This window comes from Canis lupus, chromosome 27, assembly GCF_003254725.2.
Source record: "Canis lupus dingo isolate Sandy chromosome 27, ASM325472v2, whole genome shotgun sequence".
NCBI lineage: Eukaryota > Metazoa > Chordata > Mammalia > Carnivora > Canidae > Canis > Canis lupus.
The window spans coordinates 21,321,166-21,330,984 of record NC_064269.1 but is presented as its reverse complement, the minus strand read 5'-3'; the positions used below and the strand labels follow the sequence as shown (position 1 = coordinate 21,330,984).

The following is a 9,819-nucleotide window of genomic DNA, read 5'->3' as shown; positions in this document are numbered from 1 at the left end:
TGGGTTACCATTTCAAAGAGGCTTCTATATGTTGTACAAAATCCAAATCATTTTGCTATAAACATTTGGGTTTGCAACATAATTCCATACTAAAACTAATTAATCAATGTTTGGTTGCAAGATATCCAAAAACTGACCAAAGCACTTCTATGTTCACCCACTGACGAGAATTTAAAAATCCTCTTTTACAGCCCTATGAAAACTGTTTTCTCCTTTTTGGTTCTACTTTTTGTTAGGTAAAATCTGTCTGGAAGACTGTTGATATCATCATCATCATCATCATCATTCATTATTCTTCATGTTAATTAATGGTTATACCTCTGTATCTTTCAGCCTAAGGGCATGCTTTTTTTGCTTTACTCACTATATATAGTTTCTCTTGGATAGCCTTGTCCTAATCTGTAATGGCATGTATCGTGTGTTCTCCACACATAATTAATATTTATACTCATTTAATAAATCTTTATTGAGTATCCACTATATACCGGGCACTGTTCTATGCTCCTGGGCACCTTAGTGAACAAGAAGAACAAAAAAGACTGAAACCTTATCTTTGTGATAGTTGATCTTTACTAGTGGATTGTCCATTCTGGACTTGTCACCAGCATTCCAGACCCATGTATCCAGTTTCTCATTGGTCATATGCACTTGAAAACCCAAACAGGACCTACCTAGGCACTTGGATACTATGAGGTACACTGAAATGATCACATTTCTCTAACTTACTCCTGTGCGACCCCGATGATTTAGGTTAAGTCACCACTTCCCCTGCCTTCAGCAAATCCTCTACCTGCATCTTTCCACATCCACCATTTCTTCTCAATCTCCAGTGGTATTTCATATCAGCTTTCATCACAGTTACTGGGTAATGAACTCTTTCTACCTGTTCTTTTTTTTGCTCCCGGATGGTCCCCTTGTTTCCATTTCTTACTCTGCCATGGAACATGCTTTCTAAAATACACATCTGATCTTGTCTCTTTGGTTCAATATCCCTGGAGGGCTTCCTTGAACTTTTAGGATAAAGACTCCCAGGCAAGAGGCCCTTGTGATCTGGCTCCTGGTGGCTGTTTTATCTTCCACCCCCCTGCTTAGCCCCACTCTTTCTCTAGACAGGCCCAGCTGCTCTGTGCACCTGCTCCATTCTCATATCCCTGACTTCCTCAAGCATCTGGCGTGACCTTAGGAAGTCTCCCTTCCCGGGCTGTCGGCTCCATGGCAGGCTCCGCCAGTGAGCCATCACCTCTCCTTTGTTGGCATTCTCTGTCTCCTGGATTTCACCAAAGCTTCTTGAAAGGAAGCTCAACCTTGAACCCCAGGCAGCCCAGCACCTGGAGCACAGTAAGCATTCAGCCTATGTTTGTTGGATAAACAAAGCTTTCACCAATGGGAAATAATTTATTAGCTGGAATTTTAAAGGCATTTTATGTCATACCTCAACTATTGTAGCTGAGACACTAAGAATTCTATTTCCTTAAAATATTGGAGACATCCTTTCCTCCTTCCAATGGATGTCTTTGGGTTTTGGGGTTTTTCCCCTGCCTTTTCTCCAACACTTGACTTATATACATTTTTTAAAAGATTTTATTTATTTATTCACGATAGAGAGAAAGAGAGAGAGAGAGAGAGACAGAGAGACAGAGAGACAGAGAGACAGAGACACAGGAGGAGGGAGAAGCAGGCTCCATGCTGGGAGCCCGACCCTGGGACTCCAGGATCGTGCCCTGGGCCAAAGGCAGGCGCTAAACCACTGAGCTACCCAGGGATCCCCTTGACTTATATACATTTGATCTCAGTCAAGTTTTGTTTGATTCTTCAGTAGGTGAAGCACAGCTAGAGGTAAAATCATAGCCATTGGCCCCAGAAAAATCTGTATTTGGGTGTTGATTCAAGCACTTGTTTGCCAAGCATCTTGGATAAGTAATGAGCTTCTCTGAGCCTCTGTTTACATAAAATGGGTATAATTAAATACCATTCAAAGCAGCTAGCACATATAAATTTGGTTTCCTTTCTTCTTGGCTGTTCACACTTTCCCTTTAAGATATATGCCTTGCCTAGAATATATTCCCCCCATCCCTTCTGTCGAAATTCTTTTTAAGGTCCAACTCTCCTCACAATCTTTTCTGTGCAACTATCCCTAGTCCCTTCAGCCAGGAAGACTCCTGCCATCTGTGCTCCAGTGGCTCCATGTCTTATTCATTCTGCCCAACAAATCTATATGGAGTACCTCCTATGTGCTGGGCATTCACTTAGGTACTGGGAATAGAGCAGGGATCAAGCCAGGTGTGTAAATGCTGAAGCCATAGTAGAGAGGAATAAACACATCAATAAGTATAGAAATAATATTAGGGTCAGATTAATATAGGTGTTCTAAAGGGTGATGGGAGAGAAGTAACTGGAATGGGGGTGTCAGGGAAGGTGCTGGGCATGGAAAGAGTTAGTAACAGCAACTGCAAAGAGAAGGCACCTCTATGCCAAGGCTCTGATCAGGGAAGAAGTGTGAATTGCCAAGAAAAGGACCAGTGTGGTTGAACTGTAGTTGGCTAGGGAAGGTGGAATGAGGTGAGACTGGTGAAATAGGCTGGGGCCAGATGGCATAAGAGGGCCATGGGAGAGTTTGGGTCTTATTTCAAGTACTACTGAAGGGTTTTAGACAGCCGCATAACAGTGTAATCTGAGATTTCTCCAGATGCCATGTGTTGGTATGTCTATTTTACCTCTCACCAGAGTTCTGATCTGCGCTATAGTTTCCAGTGACCGAAGCTGTCTTTTCTATCAAATTGTGATTCTGCGAGGCCAGTGACAATGTTTTATACTTGTTTTGATCAGTGCCTTGTGCGTGGTGCTCCCTGGCAAATTCTTCCCAAATTAAATTGAAATATCCTGCAGCCTGTCTTCCTCGCCTGCAATTGTAATAATTGTAATTGCAATACTTCTAATCACTGTAGGAAGCTTGCAGTTGCCAACCCGCTCTAAACAAGTACATTTTTCCTATTTGAATTCCGCTCAGGCCTTCCTGCAATTGTAGGGCTGTCAGCTGACTTCCTGTCTCCCGGCCAGGTCTACTCCCTGCCCTGGACTGAATGTTTACAGTCCCCCTTCTGCAGAGCATGAGGCCCACTGCTGGGGGTGCTGGGTGCAGTTAGCCTGGCCTGCTCTCAAAGCCACATAGCATCAGATAATAACAAAGCATTTATTGACTACTCTCATGTGCTGGGCACATTACGGACACAGTGAGCCTTTCCACTAGCTGTGCAACTTTGGGAAAGTCATCAGTCCTTTACAAGCTTGCTTCCTCATGTGCAGAATGGGGACAGTACTAGCGGAGTGCCTCCTAGGGTTGTTACGAGGCCATAAAAGAGATCACACATGCCAAACACTTAGCACAGCACCTGGCACACAGTCAGCACTCATCAAATGTCAGTTATATTAGTAGTAGTAGTGTGAGTGTACATGATTTTATTTAGTCCTCATAGCAACTCTGCAAGGAAAGTCTTATTATATCCGGGCCAACATTTAACTGGGACACATTGATATGGCTGTCGTAGTTGCTAAGACTATTGCAATATTTCTTAGTTGCCAAATTAGCCACTGTCCCAGCCCTTTAAATACTCCCCTCCCTTGATGACCCTATAGCTTTCTCTGTCCAGGTGCTTTCCCTGGGACCCTGGAGCCCTCCTTACCGCCATCCAGCAATCACAGGGACAGGTTTAGGGCCCTGCACAGCAGGAGGTCTCCCGGGTGAAGCCACATTCAGCCAGTTCTATTCTGAGTGCTGACTGGCTGCCTGTCCTTGCTTCATCGATGGGTCAAGTGAAGTGCGAAGGGGAAAAGTCAGGTCACCAATCTAGTAAATGGAAATCCTAAGAAGTCCAATTTCAAAATCTATTACCTAAAGCTTACTCCTTTACCACGAGCTTCTCATCAACAAGGACTAGAAAAACTAACAAAAGACTTTTTTTTTTTTTTTTTTTTGAACGTGAGGAACTATCCCCCAGACATCAACAGATTCAGTTTCTGATCAATTCAGGAAGTAGTCAGGATGCCTGGGTAGCTCAGTGGTTGAGTATCTGCCTTTGGCTCAGGTTGTGATCCTGGGGTCCTGGGATCGAGTCCTGTGTTGGGCTCCCCGCAGGGAGCCTGCTTCTTCCTCTGCCTGTGTCTCTTCCTCTCTCTCTCTCTCTCTCTCTCTGAGTCTCTCATAAATACATAAATAAAATCTTTAAGATAAAAAAAATTCAGGAAGTAGTCAATGATAGGCAGAGGCAGTGCCTCACCTGCCTGCTCTTGTCTTTATTTCCTATCCCACTCCCCTCCATGAGTCTCATTTAAATAGGATTTGGCCCAAATCCTTTACCCTTACTTCCAGCACTAAGGATGGAGTGTTTGAGATGAAGAAGATTAGAAAGATCTTAAATGTGGTAACTCGTGGATATTACATATGAATACTAAATAAGAAATTAGAATAATGTAGAGGATAGACCCCACAATGACAATGAAATCCAGCGTCAGGAATTGAAAAGGATCCCTCTTAAATTGAAGACACATGTCTGGACTTAAAATATGGAAAGCAAAGGTGGTGTTTCCTTCAACATATACATTTACTTCTTAATTGTGCATTTTGAGCTGCGAAGACCCCCTTGGTTTGCCTTGAAATGTAAACATTTTTAACAGTGTCTTATGAAGTTCTAAAGTCTTTCAAATAGGTTTTAAAGATTGAGCAGTTACATAATTGGCTTAATTAGATCCACTTACACAATTAGCATAAATTAGAAACAATAGAATCAGAACATATAATTTCATAGTTATGACACATAACAATAATGCAGAAATTGAGTTGGCAAATGGTGCTAACGCAGGAGGGGTGCATGCAAACCCTAGAAAGCTTGATGTCTTTCATGAGTCCAAACATTTCCCCCTCCAACAGTTACTACTCAAAACATGGTTTAACTATAAACAAGATTAATTTTGAGTTCTAGACACAGAAAACAACATCTAGGAAATTGTAGTTCTTTTCCTTCCTGATGGAGCTAAAGTAATGGGTGACTAGGTTTCTTTTCCAGTTCATCGAAAGGACCATCCCTCTCTTTCCGAAGTCTCAATAGATTATTGCAAGGAAGAATTTATTCTTAAGAGTGGGTTATGCTGTAAAACCCTCCACTGCACATGCGTGCCCCTCTGCCAGGAGAGCAGCCTCAGGCACACTCCTGAAGATGTGCGCACGTATGGGAGGGACTAGGTTTGAGAAACACTGGGAGAGGGGCTTAAATTGCCTTGTCTCTCAAATCGGCCACACGATTTCTAATATTGCATTCATTATACTTGGTTCAGGTGGCCTAACCCTTTCTGCTGCATCTTTATCCTCCAATTTTAAAAGAGGGAAAAGATGACATTTGACTAATGAGAAATTCATGTTCCAAACTCCTGCAGCTATTTTGCTGCATCTTTCTGTAAATTATGTCCAACTACCAGAGGGCTAAGAAGAAACCATTCATTTGTTAATTTACACATTATTTTATTATTCATTCAATAAATGTTTTGGGCTTCCTGGGGGAAAGAGACTATTTCTTACTTATCCTTATATATCAAACCCATAACACAACTGCTAGGAGACAGGAAGCACTCACTGTTTATCAAATCACTTTTAAGGCATATTATAGATATCACCCTGCCCTGCTATTACAAAGAACAAAGGGCTACTCTCTTCCTGGTTGGGGCCTTCAGGAAATTCACAACTATTTTTCGTGTCAAGACAATTATAATATTAACCAAAGCGGGAGTTAAATTGTCCTAGCTGACATCATCATGATAGTAGGACACGGTTTTTGGTCAAGAGTCACGTAAGAAAAAGAGCTTAAGAACACCGTGTACTAAAATAAGGAAGTGATCCTCAAAAACCTACCTGGGGTGGCCAGCCAGGGTCTCAGTGGCAGCCCAGTCCATCTGGAGCACACCGGGAAGGCAGCAATTCTCTGAACATGCACAATACCTCTCTTACAGGCACCTCTGGTTTTGATCCCTCCGCTTGCCAAATTAAGTAATAAATATCCCCCAAAGGCCCCAACCATATCTCAGCAAATGAACACTGAAAATCTGAAAATGTCCTCAAAATGTTAGAGAAACATCTAAAAGCCTTGGGCATTTTTTCTAATGATCTCAATTTTGTTTGTTCCTCCCCAGTCATCATCCTTTGGGTAATGGGAGAAACAAAAGGGCTTAGTGATGCTCAAAGGCCATTACTAGTACAGGCTGGAGGATTTATCCCTTTATACCCTTTTCTTCGGTTTACTGGATTCCCTTTCATTATTTTTACTTTCCTGCAAGCTTTCCTTTTCCCTTCTCATTTTCTGTTCCCAATAAATACTAGCTCAAAATATCAATTCTCTTATCAAAAATGAGGGTCTGCTTATCAAGAGAAAATATATTCCCCAAATACCTTGATCAACTCACATCTCCCCTAACAATATCCTAGAAGAAACTTTGTGTTCATTCAGATACTCAGACAGTGGCTGATACTCAAATAGCTTAGTTTAGCCTCTGAAGGCCAGGGAAGGAAGTTTTAAGTTTCTCTTCATATTTCAGAGCCTTGATCCTATTACTGGATGGATGTAGAGGCAAAACTATTTTTCTTTAGATTCTAACCTCTAGAAATAAATTTATTTACAATGTATTTTTTAAAAAGATTTTATTTATTTATTCATGAGACACACAGAGAGAGAGGCAGAGACATAGGCAGAGGGAGAAGCAAGCTCCCCGTGCAGGGCCTGACGTGGGACTTGATCCCAGAACCCAGGGATCACAACCTGAGCCAAAGGCAGATGCTCAACCACTGAGCCACCCATCCCTACAACGCATGTTTTAATGCATATTGATATAGTAATACATTTGAAGCACTGGAAGTGAAGAATAGGCAGAGGAGAAAATATCCTCCAAACTTGTTATATTCTTGTTTTCTTCACGTCACCATAAGGAAGGAGGCACTTCCTAAAGGTCTCAAAGTACAAATCAGATATATTTAAACAGTGTAGTATAATTCAGATGATTTGCTTTATGAATATGAGGAACTTCCTCATTTTCTTTTGTATAAATCCTTGAGGGTAAAAGGTACATCAATTATGAAGAATTTAAAACTTCTTTCAAAGCTCTACTGATAAATAAGCACTTACATCAACTTGGTAAATGAAGCTATTTTTAAGGAACAAAAATAAAAGTGGTAGGAAAATGTCTGTCAGGTTTCCTTCCAAACTGTTAAGAGGAGTTACCTCTGGGTCAGAGAGAGAAAATACATAGTCTTTGAATTAAGTTGTAGACTTGCTTCAACTTGCTGTGTGCTCTAAAATCTCAATCTCTCTGTCTCTCTTTCTTGCAATCAGGTTTACAAGGCCATAATCTACACAGAGCTTGGAATAACAGATTTTCTAAATTGGGTTCATTAGCTACAGATTATTTTGAAATTTTCCAAAAAGGCTATTCCAGTAAATGGGCACTCTTCTGTGTAAATGACTTTTTGTTTCCATCAGTCCTGAGCTTAATAATTTCACCCTTCCTTCTCTTGGCTATTGAAATTCAGAAACAGTGCCTGTTGTCTTGGCCATACCCTGCTTGGATGAGAATGAGACAGTTCATATTGGAATAAGCTGGTGAGCCCTCCTCCCTCCCGTCACGGTTCTAGAGAGAGCTGATGGAATAGGTTGGGCAGAAACATGGATAAGTATGTGGATACTTAAAAAAAAAAATTTAAGTACAAGTGTTTGGCCAAATGCCGGTTTTCATGTTAAGGCGAAAGATAGGTCTTATGATAAAAGCCACCTGGTGATTTCCTTACTACAAAACCCAAAGGCTCTGTTTGACCAGTCTCTTCTTTACGACCTCTCTGCAGCAACTAATGCTGTTGAAACTCTGACACTGCAAAGCTCATCTCTTTTGACACACTCCACATCCTGGTTTTCCTTTTGCCCCTTTTTATTGTCTTCCTTTCTACTAATTTTAGTTGTCTTTCTTCTTTTTCCTGAGTGGGGGATTCCCCAGGTTCTATCTCAGGCTTTCTCTACCTTCCTCTCATTACACAATCTCCCTTTTTGCATCTCTCCCTAATCCGATGGCTTCAACTTCAGGTGGACAGTCACAGTAAAAACTGTCAGTTGCCGAGTACCTCCACTGTGCTAGCCACGTTTAACATATCATCTCACTGATCACCAATTTTCTTCCTTTTGGATGAGGAGGCAGAGGCCTTGATAGGTTCAAAGATTTACTCAAGATATCCCAGACTGTACAGCAAGTAAGTGACAGAGCTAAGGTTTGAGCCCAGTTCTTTCGGGCTCTAAGGCTCACGCTATTGTCACTACCCTGTCCCTCCTAATTTATGACTCAGCTTCCAGTCTTATTTCAAAATCAACAAGTGTTCTTCTCTGGCCAGCCTCTCCTCTTGCAGAAGACCTTCTGAAACTCATACACCACCTTTCTCCCAATGATCAGGATCACAACCTCAGGCATCTTGGGTTCATGCTGCAGTCACCTGCCTCTCCTGATTCTCCTCACCCCTAATCTCATCAACTGCCAAATACCACCTGTGACTTCATCTTTTCCTTCTCCCAACCAGCCTACACACCACAGCCTGACTACTGTCCTAGGCCACATCATTCCTGTAGTGAAATCCTTCAGTGACTTCCCATTCCTGATGAAATGATAGCCAAAACTGACACTTACTGCTCAAAAGTCCAATCTACTTTCTCTATCATATCTCTCAGAGCTCCTTTACAAGTGAAACTGGGCCAATGTCCTCCAACTGTCTGAGTACTCCATCTCTATGCCTTTGTTCAGGCTTCTCCCTCTTATAGGAACTCACTTTTAATCCAACAGATACCCCCAAATCTCTACAAATCCTACCCTGTCTGATACACTGTCCCCCAACACATACATGCACACACAACAATTCCCTTCCACCATCTCTCAGCTGGATGTCACTCAACATCTTTAAGCCTTCACAGATTTTTCATTTGTTCCACTCTTGGGGAACTTAGCCTATTCTACTTCTGGTTTGTTATTTTCCTCTCCCTTTTATTAAGCTTTAAATTCCTTGGCAGAGAAGGCATGTGTCAGACTCTTCAGTGTGTTCCCCCGAATCTTTTAGTCCAAGCGACACAATGGATGACAGTATACAGTAATGTGAAGTTGCATTTTAAGCATAATGCTCTACATGTTTTTATCCCCAGTAAGCAGATGCAAAATATTTCACATCGATGGTCCCTGAGCATCTTAAGATCAAGAATGTATACATAATGACTGGATTCCTATCTTCAAGCCAATTACCTTTTTTTTTCCTAATGTAGAAGGGAGAGTGGGGGAAATGGAAACATGGAGAAAAAGAAAGAATATTAGGTTCTGCCACTGTCACATAAAGAATGACAACTTCATAGTAAGATGCAAACTACTAGCATATAGAACCACTTATAGTGGGATACAAATCAAAAAGAAAAAAAAACCATGAAAAATGCTCAGCAATAAAAATTCAAGGTACATGTAGCTCTCCTGTGACACATAAATATTGTGAGGGAAGATAAATTACTGCAATGTTAACTTGTACTTATTAATATGTTACCTGCCAAACATGTTCTTTGGTTGCTCCATTGACTATAGTTTACGCCTTCCTATGTGCATGACCAGCTTCCAGAAGGAAGGACACACAGCCACTGTCACCTGACTCTCCTGGAGCTTTGGCATTGGTGCTCTTACTAAATGGTATCCTCTCAGACCAGGAAGCAAGGAGGATCATGATTCTTCTGAAGCCTCATTCTCACATAGTGAACACAGTTTTGTAAGAGG

At 41.5% G+C, this 9,819-nt stretch overlaps 1 protein-coding gene across 3 annotated transcripts in view; it reads right to left on the bottom strand.

The window, feature by feature from the left end:
• Positions 1-9,819, bottom strand: part of ITPR2 (inositol 1,4,5-trisphosphate receptor type 2) — a 472,019-nt gene that overhangs the window by 38,372 nt on the left and 423,828 nt on the right. The gene's annotated exons all lie outside the window — the stretch shown is intronic.